The sequence below is a fragment of the Mauremys mutica genome, chromosome 11, assembly GCF_020497125.1.
Source record: "Mauremys mutica isolate MM-2020 ecotype Southern chromosome 11, ASM2049712v1, whole genome shotgun sequence".
Taxonomy (NCBI): Eukaryota; Metazoa; Chordata; order Testudines; family Geoemydidae; genus Mauremys; species Mauremys mutica.
The window spans coordinates 52752981-52768166 of NC_059082.1; the positions used below are offsets into that span (position 1 = coordinate 52752981).

At 61.2% G+C, this 15186-nt stretch overlaps 1 protein-coding gene across 1 annotated transcript in view; it reads right to left on the reverse strand.

Moving 5' to 3' along the window:
• The window catches only part of GLIS2 (GLIS family zinc finger 2), a 35928-nt gene extending 21009 nt beyond the window's left edge, over positions 1-14919 (reverse strand). The window contains exon 1 of the mRNA XM_044980375.1: positions 14192-14919. The gene's annotated coding sequence lies outside the window, so the exon portion shown is untranslated. The remainder of the gene's footprint in view (positions 1-14191) is intronic.
• Between the last annotated feature and the right edge of the window lie 267 nt (positions 14920-15186).

Below are 15186 nucleotides of genomic sequence, written 5' to 3' on the forward strand. Positions count from 1 at the left end.
AACTGCCTATGGGGGGAACAGAACCCAGGTAGCTGCCAGGGCCGGTCCCAGTCTCAGCCCCACCCTGCCTGACCCAGCTGCTCCACTCAGTCCCCCCAGCCCAGGCGCTGGCGGCTTTCCCGCCCCATCCAAATGGGGCCCCAGCTCCACCCGGCAGGGGCAGGCTGACAGGAGGCCTGAGCAAAGGCCAGGGGTTTGGCCGGGGGCCCAGAGCCTGCACGCCAGGGCAAGGCGGAGGGCAAGGGGGAGGGGGAGCTGAGGGCCTTCCCCCACCCATTCTCCCCAGCCGGCTGGCCTCATCCTAGATTCCTGAGCTGCTACTGGGAGCCAGCATGGGTGGGGCCCGCTGGCTGGGAAAGGGCTTCGAACCGCGGAAGAAACTACTCCCGAGCGAGCGAGCAGCTGCCAAACCAAACTGGCCCCGAAGCACCAAATTCCTGGGAACAAACCTTCCTCGAATCCAGAGGAACCGGAACAGCAAGAGCCGCCCTGCCTTGCCCCCCAGACATCGCGGCCTGCCATGCCTGCCGCAGCAGGGGCAGGCTGGGGGGCCCAGAGCACGGCCCGGGGCAGAGCGCAGCTAGGTGCTGCCGACGCCCCTCACTCCTGACCCACAACCCCCATTAGCCAAGCCCTGGGTTCCCTGCCCAGCTGTGCCAATGCCCCTCACTCCTGACCCACAGCCCTCCACTAGCCCAGCCCTGGGCTCCCAGCTCTGCCACTGCCCTCCAGTCCAGACCCAGAGGTGGCTTTGGATTCAGGCATCCTGAGATCCACACCCCTCCTTCAGACAGATGTAACAAACGGGGAGCCAGACATGTAAAAACGGGGCAATGGCACAAGCTGGTCTGGCCGTGCCACGTCCATGGGCACAGGGTAGGTGGCAGGGGCAGGGCAGTCCAGGTGCTAAAGTGGCTCACTCACCTGGGGGAGAGACGTCCCTTCCCCCACGCATCCTGGTCCCTCCCCTGAGCCATTTACACCCTGCGTCTGGCTGCTTTGAAATGCCAATGCCGGGCGCTGGACGGCCCAGCCCCAGGGGACTGAGGCTGCCAGTTCCGATCCAGGTCAGGACAGTTGGGCCACCCAACAGCCTCCATGCAGTTGGCAATGGAGCCTAGCACTGCCCTGGGTTGCAGGCTCTCCAGAGGCCCTACAGACTGATTCTCTCCAGGGGTCCCCCCAAGACAAGGGAGCGTGCGGAAGTTGCCGTGATCCCCAGGAAATCACAGCACTGCTCCAGGGGAAAGCGCCAGCAGCTGCGGAGGAGGAGGGACGGGCATTTCCATGTGCCAAACATGGACATCCCGCTCCCCCAGCAAGTTGGTGTCACCTGCAGGGTCTGCCCCGGAAATCACCACTCTTCCATCCAAGAGCCTCTGCCGCTGAATCCTCCCTGATCCAAACCCACTCACAGGAGCCTGCGCCCTGGCAAGCTCAGTCTGCCACCCAGCTGCATGCCTGTGAACCCATAACATGGTCTACAAGGGCTGGGGATCGCAGGCTTTGAGGGCAGCACAGGGGATGGGGAGGGCAGATATCAGCGTCTGCAGCCTGGCAGCACCTCCAATGACCCGAATCCTGCTCAGCTGCCACATTGGGTTCTTCCCCAAAGCATCGGGGCAAAATCATGATTGTACAGAAATCAATTCAGCCCCCATTGAAATGCAGCCACCTCTGGGCTGGGACAGGGCAGCTGTTTTAACAGCAGACAGCAACTCACCATCCCAGCGTAGGGCAGGCAGTGACAGGGAAGCTAAGGAGCCAGCACGCTCCAGCTAACATCCCAGCTCTTGCAAAAAGTGGCTCTCTGGGCACTCCAGGCCGGCAGGGCCTCGGTTCCCAGGTTTGTCCCAAGACGGGTGTGTCCATTACATGGGCCTAGGTGCAGGCCAGCTGTAGCCACACAGAGGTGTCATACGGGACACCGAGAGCAGTATCGGACCCTGCCCACACACACGCAGCACAATCTCCTCCCATGGCACAAGAGCTCCCCACTGGGCACAGGCCACACCCCAGGAAACAAAGGAGATTGAGCTGGGGCTGTGGCAGGAGGGAATCATGCACACATGAGCCAGGAATCCCTCCAGGCCACAACTCAGAGCATCGGGGCCAGGGATCGCTAGCCTGGAGGGCACCGTTTTCAGAAGCAGCCTATGGTTTGGAGTGTCCACACCGGGGCTCGGAGGGGCTCCCTGTGCTCCAATCCCCAGGGACTGGGAGCTCGTCAGATCGCCCCGTCAGGCGGGACTGACCAGTACCGGGGTACAATTCATCAGGGCAAACCCAATGGCCGCAGGGCTGGCAGGCAGGCCGGCCCACCGCAGGAGCCAGTGCTGTGCAGAAGCCCCTGTGTGGCACTAGGAGGCGCTGGTGTACAGCTGGGGTGTAAAAGCAGGGTCCTGCCTGCTCCTGGGTCCTACAAAGCCCTGCCACTGTGCCCAGCGAGCAAGGACAACCCCAGCGTGCCAGTTGCCTTCCACTGCTGCCCAAGCTGCGGGGCCAGGTGTAGTCAAAGGGCTCTTGGGCGCTGCTTGCTCTGGGGTGCATGGGAGATAAGCAGGAGTTCTGGTTTTGCTGGGCCATGGAGACAGACGTCATCACCAGGTTCCTAGTGCACTGAGGGCTGTTTTGCTGGCCGGTTTCCTCCATGCCCCCTGGCAGGAGCACACTGGGCAGTGGGCACCCCTCCCTGCAGGGCGGGTCTGGCTGGGAACAGAGGGGGGCTTCAAGAGATGCCACGGAACGAGAGTCTCTCTTTGCAGCCCAGCCTGGCCTCACCACAGGGCCCAGCTATGACCCCACGAGCACCAGGGAATGGCCAACGAGATGTCACATGCGGGATCTTGGGTTGCAAAACGGTGGAAGTGAGCTCATCGCCTGAGCCTCCCCAAAGACAAACCAATCCCTGGAGGGTTCTCTAAGGGGGGCTAAGAACCAATGGCCTGGAACTGCGTAAAGGCAGCAGAACTCACCCAAGCTGCTATCTGGCACGGGAGGAGCCACTCAGCCAGTGGGGGGCTCACGAAGTGGGGATCCGGGCTCTCTGGACTGCACAGGCGCTGCAAGGCCTGATTTTGCCAGGAAAGTCACCCGGTAACAAGCACAGGCTGCATTATGGCCAGTGCTTTTCTTTGACCCGGAACCCGGTCTGCAATTGACTCTTTATCTTGGGCTCTGTTAAATCAACTTCGCATCTCTGCTCAGCTCGGGAGCATGTTGAACCGAGGGGAAAGTGGAGAAGTGGGGTGCAGCGGGCGGGTGTGCACGTCCAGGAGACAAGGGAGGGGCACTCAGGTGGGCTGTGTCCATTGTTGGCCCACCTCATGGAGCCTGGAGCAGAGCGCCCATGGTGCCAGCAGCTGGGGAGTTTCCCCTGGTAGGCTCAGCCGGCACTCACTCCCTCTGTGAGCAGGTGCTAGGGAGTCACCCCAGACCCTTGGGGAACCCCTAAAAGTGCATTGGGGGAGCTACCAGAACACTTCAGCCAGCGCACACTGAGCCCACTGAGCCAGGCAGTTGCTGGTCCCGCACCCTACTCTGGAATGTGGGTGCAAAAGAGGGGATTGGGGAGCAGTCCCACCCCCATTGGCCTTCTCCTCCTGGGCCTGGCCGTGCCCTGCCACCTTCATACTCACTCACTTCTGTCCAGCAGCCCAGGGGCATGGTGGCCCAGGGCCATAGGGCAGGGGCCTGTGCTAGGCAGATCCCAATCACCAGCCTGGGATGCTCCTGCCATCCTGCCCCTCGCGGGGTGGCCTAGTGCCTCCTCCTCAGGGGTCGTACTCAGGTCCCCTGCAGGTTAAAATCAGTGCTTCCCCTACAAGCGCGCCTGCCTCCCAGCTTCATGTCAGGCTCCCACTGACCCGCAGAGCCAGTGCTGGCCCCATGGTGAAGTGTGCGTGCGCATCACGGGGTGCTCTGCCACAAACCCCAGCCGACTGCACCTTCCCCCCTCTCTGGCATGCAGCTGAAGCAGGCCCAGATCATGGACCCATCTCTTGCAGGACCTAAAGACAGAGCAATGCCGTCTGGGCCCCGACGTCTCTGCTGGATTGCCAGCGAGAGTGACTGCCACCTGCCCTGGTGAGGGGATGGTCAGTGCCGCCTTCCCTCCCCCAGCGTGCTACCAGTGTGGCAGGGAGCCCCAGCCTGCAACAGGGGCATAGCATCATTAGAGATGAGCTTGGATGGGCTCTCTTCCCACCCCGGTTGCCTCGTCACTAGCACTGCGTCTGCCTCAATTTCCCTGCCCTCTTCCTGGATCTCCACTGCCCCGCTGCACACACACACACGCTCCTGCGTGCCGGCTCCATCACCTGGGAATGCCCCAGGTTGCGTTCTCCCCATCCTCGCCCCTCACTCACCAGCGACGCAACCACCAGGCAGGGGAGAGTAAGCCCCCCCGCCCGCTCAGATGGGAAGCATGAGCAGCAGGCCGAGCTGCCCCCAAACCTGTCTGCTCTCAGGAGAGACAATCTGCCAGGGTGTGTGGGGGGGTGGCACTAGCCCTTAAGTGATGCCATTAGCTGCTGCAGACCCAGGGCACAGCTGGGTCCCATCAGGCAGCGGCCTGGGTGGGGGTATAGGTTAGTCAGTGCCTGGCTGTGGGCTCAGAGGCCGGGTGCGGGGAGCCATTGGCACCCACGATGGTGGGAGCGTCCATGCTCTCAGTTCAAGGTCAAACATGGCTGCCCCACAGCAGAGCATTTGCCAGCTCCGCAGGCATGATACTCTCAGATATCCCGGGAGAGCCAGAGCACGTCCAGCCCTGCCCCACATTTCCCCAGGGCAGGGGCAGCCCGGGTGCCATCGCAGCAGAATCTGCTAGGCCCAGGAGGGGCCGAGAACAAGCCAGCAGCATCCTGAATGCTTCACCTGGGCTCCTGCCAACGGGGAGCCGGCCGGCCCCAAGCTGTCTGTGGAGCCGCAGCTGCGTCGTGAAGCCAGCCAGAAATAGCAAGGGAGAGAAACAGGGAAGGGCCAAAAGACACAGGGACTGTCCTCATCTGCGCTGCCGTGCCAGGGCTCAGAGAGGGAGGGGCAAGCCATTCCCAGGGAGCCTCTGCAGGCACTTCTGAGCCCAAGCAGGGTCCAATCCACCCTCATGCTCCAGGGCAGAGGCAGGAAGGAATCGCCCCGCGGCCCCATAAGGTGAGTGGGGAGGGAATCAAGGCTCCCTCCTAAGCAGCTGGCTGGAGAAAGAACTGACTTTGCAGTGTATCCAGGGGAGAGAGAGTGGGGCAAAGACCAGGGCCAACCCTGCGCCCCACCAGAGCAGCCTCCACCCCCAAAAACACACGCAGAGCGATGGGCCCTGAAATTCCCCAGCCGCCTAGCAGCACTTGCGATGGCCCGCCGGGAGGCTAACGGCAAGGCCAGCGTGGATGGGGATGGATGGGCAATGCTCGGTCAAGCCAGAAGCCCAGGCAGCAGCGAAGGGGAGCCCAGCCACCGCTCCTCTGGAGACGAGGCTGAAAACCACGCCCGGTCCATGGACCCCCATGAGAGGGGAGACCCGGGCCCCTAGCGCCTGGGTACTGTGAGATGCTTCCAGAGCCACAAGCCCATCTGCTCCAGGTTGGATTGCACATACCAGCTGTGCCTGGGCACCTGCAGCACAGCCCTGCTGGACTGGCCAGGCAGGGCATTGGGGTGGGGAACGGACCCAGAGAGGGGGGAGGTGGACGCAGAAATGGGAGGTGGGGTCTGGCACCAGGCATGGGATACACCAGCTGTACATGCCAGCCCCTGTGCAGTGCTGGGGACAGAGCCACTGTGCCCCTAGTCTCATGGTGACGCATCAGCCTGGCCCGGGGAGCCCACACAGGCGGGAGCGGAGCTGAGGGAGTTCGGGGGAGGATGGGGGTGGCTGGAGAATGCAGCGTTCTCACATGCAGGCTGCTCCGGGAGAGAAAAGGGATGCGGGAAAAGGAATAGAAGTGGAACCGTCTACCCCAGCGCTTTCCCCTGCTTCTCTGATGGGGTGGGGGAGCTGCAGGGCCGGCACCCATGATGGACACATGGAGCATTCGAGGCTGGTTGTGCTAATGCTATCCATGGACTGCCGGGCTGGCAGAGATTGTATTCTTGGCTAAATGGGTCACATAAGGGAGGCCTCCTGCAGCCATGACCGTGGGGGAAGTGTGGGGTGTAACTAGGTAGGATACACCAGCTGTACGTGCCAGCCCCCCGTCCCAATTTTTCTCATTTGCCGTCTGGTCACCCTAGGTGTAACTAATGCAAAGCCCCAGGAGTGGAACAAAGCAGGTAACAGCTGAAGCCGCTCCTCCGCCCCTGGAAACAGCCCTGGCCTGGTTTGACCTGGTTCAGCAGACAAAGGGCCCTGAGCAGTAGAACAGCCTGGCCTGGGGAGAGGGTGACTCACTGAGAGGCAGGAGGCTGGGACCAGAAACAGCCCTGCAGGAGGAGACCAGCCAGGCCTGCCCACACGCTGCTCAGTGGGCTCGTGTGTTTTAGACACTTTCATTCTGAGGAAACAGCACTTTGCCTTAGGAGCTCTGGCTGGGCACCGGCTGCCCCTGCCCTGGCAGAACGGGACAGCGGGTGCTGCACTGAACTCAGTCCCACGGAGGGGATCACAGAGAGTCCCGAGGGTCTGCAGCCTCGGGCCTGGCCTGGAGGTCATAGGATCCTGCCCTGAGAAAAGTGAGGGCTGGAGGCCTGAATGGGCAGCCCCATAGTGGTGAGAGGGGCAGCGTGTGTCCCACCAGCGATGCCAATACCAGCATCAAGAGAGGTGCTGGGGCTGCCCACCTGCCCCCAGCCTGGGTCTGGAGGAGCCAGAGCCCCCTTCCCACAATGCAGGAGGGCAGCGGCAGGAACTGAACCCAGAGCTCTTAAGAGGCCACACGGATGCTGTGGAATACGCTGCCCAGACGAGGAGGCAGCATGGATCAGCCAGATGGTACTTCTAGCAGCTGGGCCGGAGTCACGTGGCACCCTGCCCTGAGACAGGATGGGCCTGGGCCAGTCTTTCTGTTGAGGAGCAGCGGCCTGGAAGGGTCAGTTGGCTTGCTGTTTGTTTTATCCATTAGAAAGTCAGGCCTCATCCCCTCGGCTTTCTTGGGAAGACTCTGGGTAACAGAGGAGCAGGAGTACTACAACCAGAGGGAGAGGGTTGACCATAAGAAGGTAAGAACGGCCATACAGGGTCAGACCAATGGTCCATCTAGCCAAGTGTCCTGTCTTCCGACAGTGGCCGGTGCCAGGTGCTTCAGAGGGAATGAACAGTACAGGGCAATTATCGAGTGCTCCATCCCCTGTCGTCCACTCCCAAATTCTGGCAATGGAAGGTTTAGGGACACCAAGAGCATAGGGTTGCCTCCCTGACCATCTTGGAAAAAGCAAACGCCGGTCTGTCAGTAGGGCATGGCCGGCTAGTGAACCTGACAGTTCCTGCTCCTCCTTTTCCCCATGTGTCCATAGGAGTTTCATCAGGGGTTGCCGGATATGGTCATGTCCCACCTCACTGCGCCCCTCCTGCCATGCTGTTAGAACTGCCCTGGCTGGCCCACGGATGGGCCAGACCCTCTCCAGGGTGGCTGGGGGAGGGGAGAGGCTGTAAGAGGAGGTGCAGGGTGTTTCCAGTACACAGGAGAATCTCGCCGGTGCTAGGAAAGGAAGCGTCTGAACGCTGGGCGGGGGAACATCCCCCTCACGTCCCCGGGCTGTTCAGAGTGATGCCAGCCGCCAGGGTGGCCCGGCTCCCAGCGTGTGCACCCAGCGCCTGCAGACTGGCTGGAGCTGGGACTCCCGCAGCGGCCAGTCGCAGGGGCAGAGTGTCGTCCCTGGCACGTACAGAGGGAGGATGACTGCACGGCAACCCAGGAGAGCTGCATCCAGTTCCCAGCTGTGCTACAGGCTCCCTGGGGGACTCTGAGCAAGTCCCTTCGTCTCTGCAGGCCTCAATTCCCTACCTGGCCAGTGGGGTGAGAACCCTTCCTCTATCTGACTGGCTCAGTGGGCAGAGTCGGTCTCTCACTGGGCAGCACCTGGCACAATGGGCACTACTGCCATCCAGTGGGTTACTGTGAATACTCCTGCGCTGTATGGGCCCCACGCTGGGACTGCCACCTCCTCTGATGCCCCTAGTCCCTCCTCCTCCAGGACACGCCCCGCAGACCCCTCTTCCCTTCCTAACCCAAGATGGGCCCTGTGTAGAGGGAAGAATGGGAACCCGTCTCTCCTCAGCCACCAGGGTGTCCTACCCAGGGGGCCGTGCAGGCACTAGGCTGGCAGCCGGTGGTCTGATCGGGAGGCTGGGTGGCTGCTCCCTATGGCCCCAGCCCCGGCAGCAGTAGCCAGATCGACTCGTCTTGGCTGCTGGGCAGGACGCGGCCCTGAGCTGCAAAATAAGCCTTTCAAACAAGAGAGCCTTTTAGCAGCTCGCAGCCTCCTTGGCACCGGGGCCGTCTGCCGAGGCCTTGCGAGGGCAGCAGTCCGTCTGCTAGCTCCCTGCCCCTTTGCATCTTGACAGGGAAATGCCAGGGGCTAGGGCTTTTGCAGGCAGCCCTCCCCCAGCACCGTGGCAGACACTCCTGTGCTTCAGTGTGGGAAAGGCTCCGCCAGCCAGTTACTGCCCCCCTGCCGGGAATGAATGCACAGTTCCGGGCAGTTTCGGGAGTGGCAAAGCGCACGCTCAGCTGAGCCACATCACATGGCTCCTCGGATGGGCCCGCAGGCATGGGACAGGCTGGGGTCTCCCCGGGCTTTGCAAGGTGGGCACCTGGGGATACAAGAAAGCCAGGATGTGCAGGATCGGCTCGTCCTAGCTGCTGGGCCTAGGGGTAGAAGGGAGCCCGAGGCAGGGACGGGGCCAGAGAGCTCACAGAGCCCACTCCACTCCATCTGTTTGTTTCCCAGTGGCTTTTCCCCTGGGAAGGGAGCCAAATGCAGAGAGCTCTGGCTCCCCTGAGCACCTGCCAGAGAGGTGAGGAATGGAGGTGGAAAGACGCAAGGAGGGAGAACCTGCTTCAGACAGGGCCCAGTTCACGAGTGGGGCGCTGTTCCCACCCCAGCACAGGGGTTAGGGACTCTAGAAGGTGGGCAGGTCCGGCTCAGGCTTTGGGAGGGCAGGTGACCCGCCGGAGAAGGGGCTCAGCATGCTGCAGTACACGGGCAGCAAAGCAAACCAGTCAGGTTGAACCATGGCAGCGGGCAAAGTGCCACTTGGCACCCTCGGGCCACGGAACTAGGAGTGGTAACAACTCATGGCGCAGCTCCTTCTCCCCAGCCAGGCCATGTAGGGCCCTGCTCTTGACAGGGGCTCTGCAGGGGAGCGGGGCTCTCGAAGGCAACGCACGCTAGTGATTTCAGCACGGGCAGGGTTTGATCTCCGGGGCCCAATGCAGTCGCCTCCCAAGCTCTGGGTGCCGAAGTTGGAGGACCCCAGGGAGAGGGAGAAGTTGAATATCAGACCCCTGTGGGAGGGGGATTTATTAGCTGACATTTCTCAATGTGCAATGCCTGGAGATCAGCCCCAGACACCCCACCCCACGCCTGTCGTGGTACTAGATCCTGCCCCTCTGCCTTCCACACCAGCCCCTTCCACCCACCCCAGCTCCACCAGCACTTGTTCTAATGCATCAAGCTCCTGAGCCGAGTCAGAGAGCCACCATTTTCCTCAAATCCACCTGCCAGAGAAAGGTCTCCTCCTTTTCCCCCTCAGACATGGATCCTCCACTCCCCCAACCTCCAAATTACACCTGCCTGAGGCCCTGCATGGCCAATACACCCAGGTGATCATTCTAGGGACAAACAAGCGATTGCAGGTCCCTGTTACAAGCACTTCCTACTGCTGATTTCTCTCTCTGCCTAGGCTCTGCTCAGTTGGACTCCTGCTAACTCAGGGCCCTGGAGATGGAGGGAGACAAGAATCCCAATGCAGATGTGGGGCACACGCTGAGCCTGTCAGCACTCAGTGGGAAGGGGCGGCTCCAGGCACCAGCACGCCAAGCGCGTGCCTGGGGCGGCAAGCCACGGGGGGTGCTCTGCTGGTCGCTTGCGAGGGCGGCAGGCAGGTTGCCTTCGGAGGCATGCCTGTGGAGGGTCCACTGGTCCTGCGGCTTTGGCGGACCTCCCGCAGGCTGCCGCCAAATTCACGGGACCTCCCGCAGGCAAGCCGCCGAAGGCAGCCTGCCTGCTGTGCTTGGGGCGGCAAAATACCTAGAGCCACCCCTGTCAGTGGGGCTGGCCTGGCACAGCTACTGGCCTGCCCTGACGCCCGTCAAACCCCGTCAGGGGGTCCCTCGCTCACGTCACATGGCCCCACCACCACAGGGCATAATGAACCTGCAGTTCAGGTTGCTGCAGCGCATTTCCTAGCAACGCAATCATGGAACAGACAGGACATTGCCAGGGAAAGCCAACGTTTATGGACCATGTCATCCTCCCCTCCCCCGTCCGGCCACCCAAACGCCCATGTCACCCTCACCTCCCCCACCCGGCCACCCAAACGCCACCACCCAGCCTCCCTTCCCCCACCTGGCCACCCAAACACCCATGTCACCCTCCCCTCCCCCCCCCGGCCACCCAAATGCCCATGCCATCCTCCCCTCCCCCACCCGGCCACCCATGTGCGCCACATCGCATAGGCTGGGGGAGGTTGTGCCTCCCCAAACAGCCTGGCGTGGCCCCACCCACGCTCCTCTCCAAAGCCCTGCTTGCCCTTCCCTGCTGGGCCCCAATGACCCAGCCCAGGCAGGCTGCTCTTCTTTAGGGAAGCAGCGTGCTGGGGCTGGGGCTAGGGTGGCCAGGACTTGGGGTGGCTGGGGATGCCCTGTGCTGGGGGGCCCCAGCTTGGAGGAGTGGGCTGGAGGCACTGGGGCTGCCTGCCCTGTGTCGGGGGGGGGGGCCGCATGCCGCCCACCTGCCCACCCTGTGCTCAGGGGCTGGGGAGGGAGGGGGAATACGCTGCCCATCTCCCTTGTGCTTGGCAGCTGGCAGGGGGGAGTGTGCTGCCTGCCTGCCCTGTGCTAGAGGGCCAGGAGGGGGGCCCACGCACTGGCTGCCCGGTGCTCCAGGGCTGGGGGGAGAGGGGCTGATGGCCACAGGGAGGGGGAGCTCTGGCAGAGAAGGGGTGCGGATCCTCAGGCCGGGGCCCTCTGGTCCTTCACCTGCCACCCATGCAAACGCCTGTGCCAGCCTCCCCTCCACTGCCTGGCCACCCAAATGCCCCCACCAGCCTCCCCTCCACTGCCTGGCCACCCAAATGCCCCCACCAGCCTCCTGTCCCCCGCCTGGCCACCCAAACACCCATGTCACCCTCCTCTTCCCGCCTGGCCACCCAAACGCCGGTCCCAGCCTCCCCTCCCGCACCTGGCCACCCAAACACCATGCTAGGCAAACACATTCACACCCTACCAGCCGCACCACAGACCCTCTTTCAGCTCCAGCACCCAGTACACCCTCCTGCTTGCCGCATCACTCCGCCAGCCCGAGGAACACTCGTTCTCCACAGACGGAGGTGCAGTGCTGAGTGTGGACGTGGTTTGGGCTGTGTGTTGGTTGGAAGGCAGGGTGCTATGTTTGGGTGGCCAGGCGTGGCGCTACCCTGGGAAATGAGGCACAGAGGTGACAGGCCCAAGGGCTGAGAGCTGAGCTGGGATGAGTACCCAGGTCTCTAAATCACCCTCCCGCTTCAGCAACCGCCTGTCAGCGACCAAACGCTGTGGGGAGGGGATCTCCCAGGTTTTTGTAAAAATCTGTATTTCTCATCATAGGAAGTCATCCCGTTGGTATCGCTTGGTGGCAACATCCATCCACAATAGAAGCAGAATGAGACAGGGGGCTGGAGCAGAGAAATCCGGGCTGTGCAGAGGGACACGGGGCTGGGCAGGCAGGGAGCAGAGCTGTATGGGGCAGTGTGGGGAGGGGCACTTGCTGAGCCAGGGGGCTCTCTGCTGTCTCCTTGACTCCCACTGCACAGCCATCCCCAGCCCTGCTGCCTGATCTCCGCCCCAATACCTGGGCCAGCTCCCTTCCCTTCCCCCCCAGTTAGAAACTGTTGCCATTGATTCTCAATATCTTTTCCCTGGGAGGTGCTGGGACCTTCGAGATCTGGGGACTGTGGGGTTTTAGCCAAAGACTGGAGTGTGCCAGGGTGAGATTTCCAAAAGGCTCATGGTTGAAGTGTGACCTGACCAACATTACAGAAATGTCAGCTGTCCTCTGCTGCATCCGTGTGCTCGGTCCAGCACTGTGGTGTTGGAGAGGAATTTCAGCCTGGAGTAAAGGGCAAGTCTCAAGTGAGTCTTGCAGAGGGAGTCGCTCATTTCCACTGCCTCCCTAAGACTCCAAACACACGTCACCCACCACCGAAATGCTACCACCTCTGGAGGGGAACCCAGCAGCCATTTAACAGGGCACAGCAACACTTCAGTTTAATTCATGGAATGGGGGAGAAGATCTTATCCAGATGAAACTACCACAGGAGGTTTAGCTGCCCCAGGTAGGATTTGGCCAGGATGACCCTTCTGGGGTACAAAGCACCAGAGCATGCCCTGACAACAAGCAGGCACAGAAAGACCAGCACATGGCAACACAGTGCCCCCTAGTACCAAGGTGGGGCATTGGGCCCATAGTGAAGAGTGTCCCCTAATGAACCAGCAACACCATAGCCCACTTCTTCTAGTCCCTCCCTTGCATATCTCCCATCCCAACCTTGGCCAAGGCAGACCCTGCTTAGCTTGAGAGACCAAAGAAGTGCACAGCCTGAGATCACTATAAACCACATGGCAGCTGGGGATGGGCTCCATTATCCCAATACACCCATGGTCATGGGGTCTAGGCACCTGCCCACCCTGAGGTGCCAGCACGTGAATTCCCAAACCAAACTGCTTAGCTGGACATGCCACTAGAGATCACACATGGCTGCACAAACCTGCCAGCCCACATTGGCACAGGTGCTACAGCAAGGGGCATGCAGCCCAGCAGCCTGGGGTTCCATCTCTCCTTGGAAGAGGCAAATCAGACAAGCACGAGCCACCAGAGTTAGCCACGCCACCACGCTCTCACACACGCATGCATCACCAAAGGGACCTGCTGGAGGGACAGAGCCAGTTCACTGCAGGTGCCAGGGAGATGGTGCCAGCCCAGCTTCCCATTCATTTTCCTCTCCAGAACAGAAACTCACTGCCAGAACCAACAAAATGAAATTCAGGCCTACTCTGATTGTAAGTGCTGTGGGGCAGTGGTCCCGTCCACTCTCGCTGGGGAGCGCCCTGCATGTTGGCAGCGCTCTAGCAAGACATAAGAAAACTGCAGGGCTCAAAACCAGTCCAGCTAAGGACTCGAGTTATTGACACCCAAACCTGGCCTGCTCCTGCAGGGACCTGCGACCCCCTTCTCTTTGCAATAGCTATTTTCCCTTCCAGTGGTGTCTGGAGAGTCATGTAAGTCATGCAGCTAAGTGCCCTGGCCCGCTGAAGCCTCTGGTTAGCACCATTTTATACACACTGCCCTGCATTTTCTCCCAGGGCGCCTGAAGTGCTTGGCAGAGGCAGAGAAAGAAATGTCCTTTCTGCTTCCAAGAGGAAGAGAGAGGGGCAGGTTCACTGGAGGGTGACTCCCTCGCCAATCTCAGCAGCCTTGGGCATCTAGACCCAAATTGAAATGAGTGTGTGTGTAGGGGGGGGGGGTTACTTGTTTACTGGTAGTTGTGTGTGTGTGGGGGGTGTTCCTTTGAAACCTGCCCTTACTACAAAGCGTTTGCTTCCACTTAATGAATGTTCATGACACACAACTTCCTCCCGCAATCCAGAATACTCTCCCCCCGCCGATAAAGGCAGCCTGCTGCAACTGATGGCTGTTTCCAAAAATGTCGGGGGGGACGGGGACTTTCACGCTGAAGTTTTCTGCTTTATATCTAAAATAAAGGTGGGAGGTATAGGAGGTCTCACAACAGCACAAGGTGAGTGGCACCTACTGAATCAACATGCAAACTAGTTATTACCAACCTGCTCCCCCTGCACTAGCTCTACCATATCAAGCCCAAGTCCACCCCCACCCCAGAACCAAAAATCCGGGGAGATCTGCAACCAATCTCTTGCAATCTGCACGGAAAGTGACTCCGCCAGCCAACCCCCGCCCCCCCCAACAAGCAAACAGCACGACAAAGAGTTGGCAATATCACAGCCCGGTGCACTGAAGGCAACGCGGATTCCCTTACCTTTTCTACCAGGGGGAGGGGGGACAGACGACACAGACCTCTGCTCCTCGCCGCTTTGTGTGTCTCTTGCCTGCTGCGGGGGTTGAGATGGAGAGGGGTGTCGGACGATCGTACCGGAATTTTCACAGCAGACTGCAAATGGGTGAAGCAGGGAGGACAGGTTTCCACGGGGCCCCGGGAGCCGAAGCAGATGCGGACCTCGCCTGGAAGAAGAAAGAGCTGCTTTCCCTGGAACACCCCCAGCGCCTGGGCCGTCGGCTGCTCCGCCACATCTGCAGCTCCGGAGATCAGGGATGTTTGCCGTTGCCTCTAGCGCTGGATTTGTGTCTCTCAGTCCTGGGGAAGGAGGGTGGAGGGGCTGGTCTCTGCTTCCAGGCGGCAGGGTGGGGAGGGGGCTTGCGGCGCAAAGCGAGCAGGGGCTGCGGGGAGATGGAAGCGTCTCTTCTCCTCCTCCGGCTTTTTTTTGGGGGTGGGGGGCGGGAGTGAGTGGTTTGAAAGGAAAAGGCTGCGGATCAGAGGTGATCGCCTGTTTCAGGGGAAGAGAGGGGAGGGAGGGAGGGAGGGATGGTGGGTGGGTGGATGGATGGAGGGGGCTGTGGAGGGGGGTGTTATTTCCCAGCGTGATTTATTGCAGCCCTGCGGAGCTGTCTGAAATTGACCAGCGCTGATCAGTTTCAGACAAATTCTCCATTTCAAGGCTGAACCAAACCCTGGGAGCTGAGCGCATGCCCCCCAGCAGCTCCTCCCCTGGCTAGAGGGCAGCACTAGGACAGGCTGGAGAAGCAGGCACACAGCCCAGCCAGGGGAGGGAGGGACGCGCACAATGCAGTCCCAGCCCCGGCCCACCACCCACCTCCCCACATTCCCCAGGAAATCCCTGCAGGAATCCAGCTCCCCCGCCGCGCCAGGAGCAGGGAAGGTCACAGGCTGCAGGGAGGCGAGGCGAGCTTCTCCGGGCCCAGGGGTGTGAGCAATGCACCTGGGGAGGAGGGGGA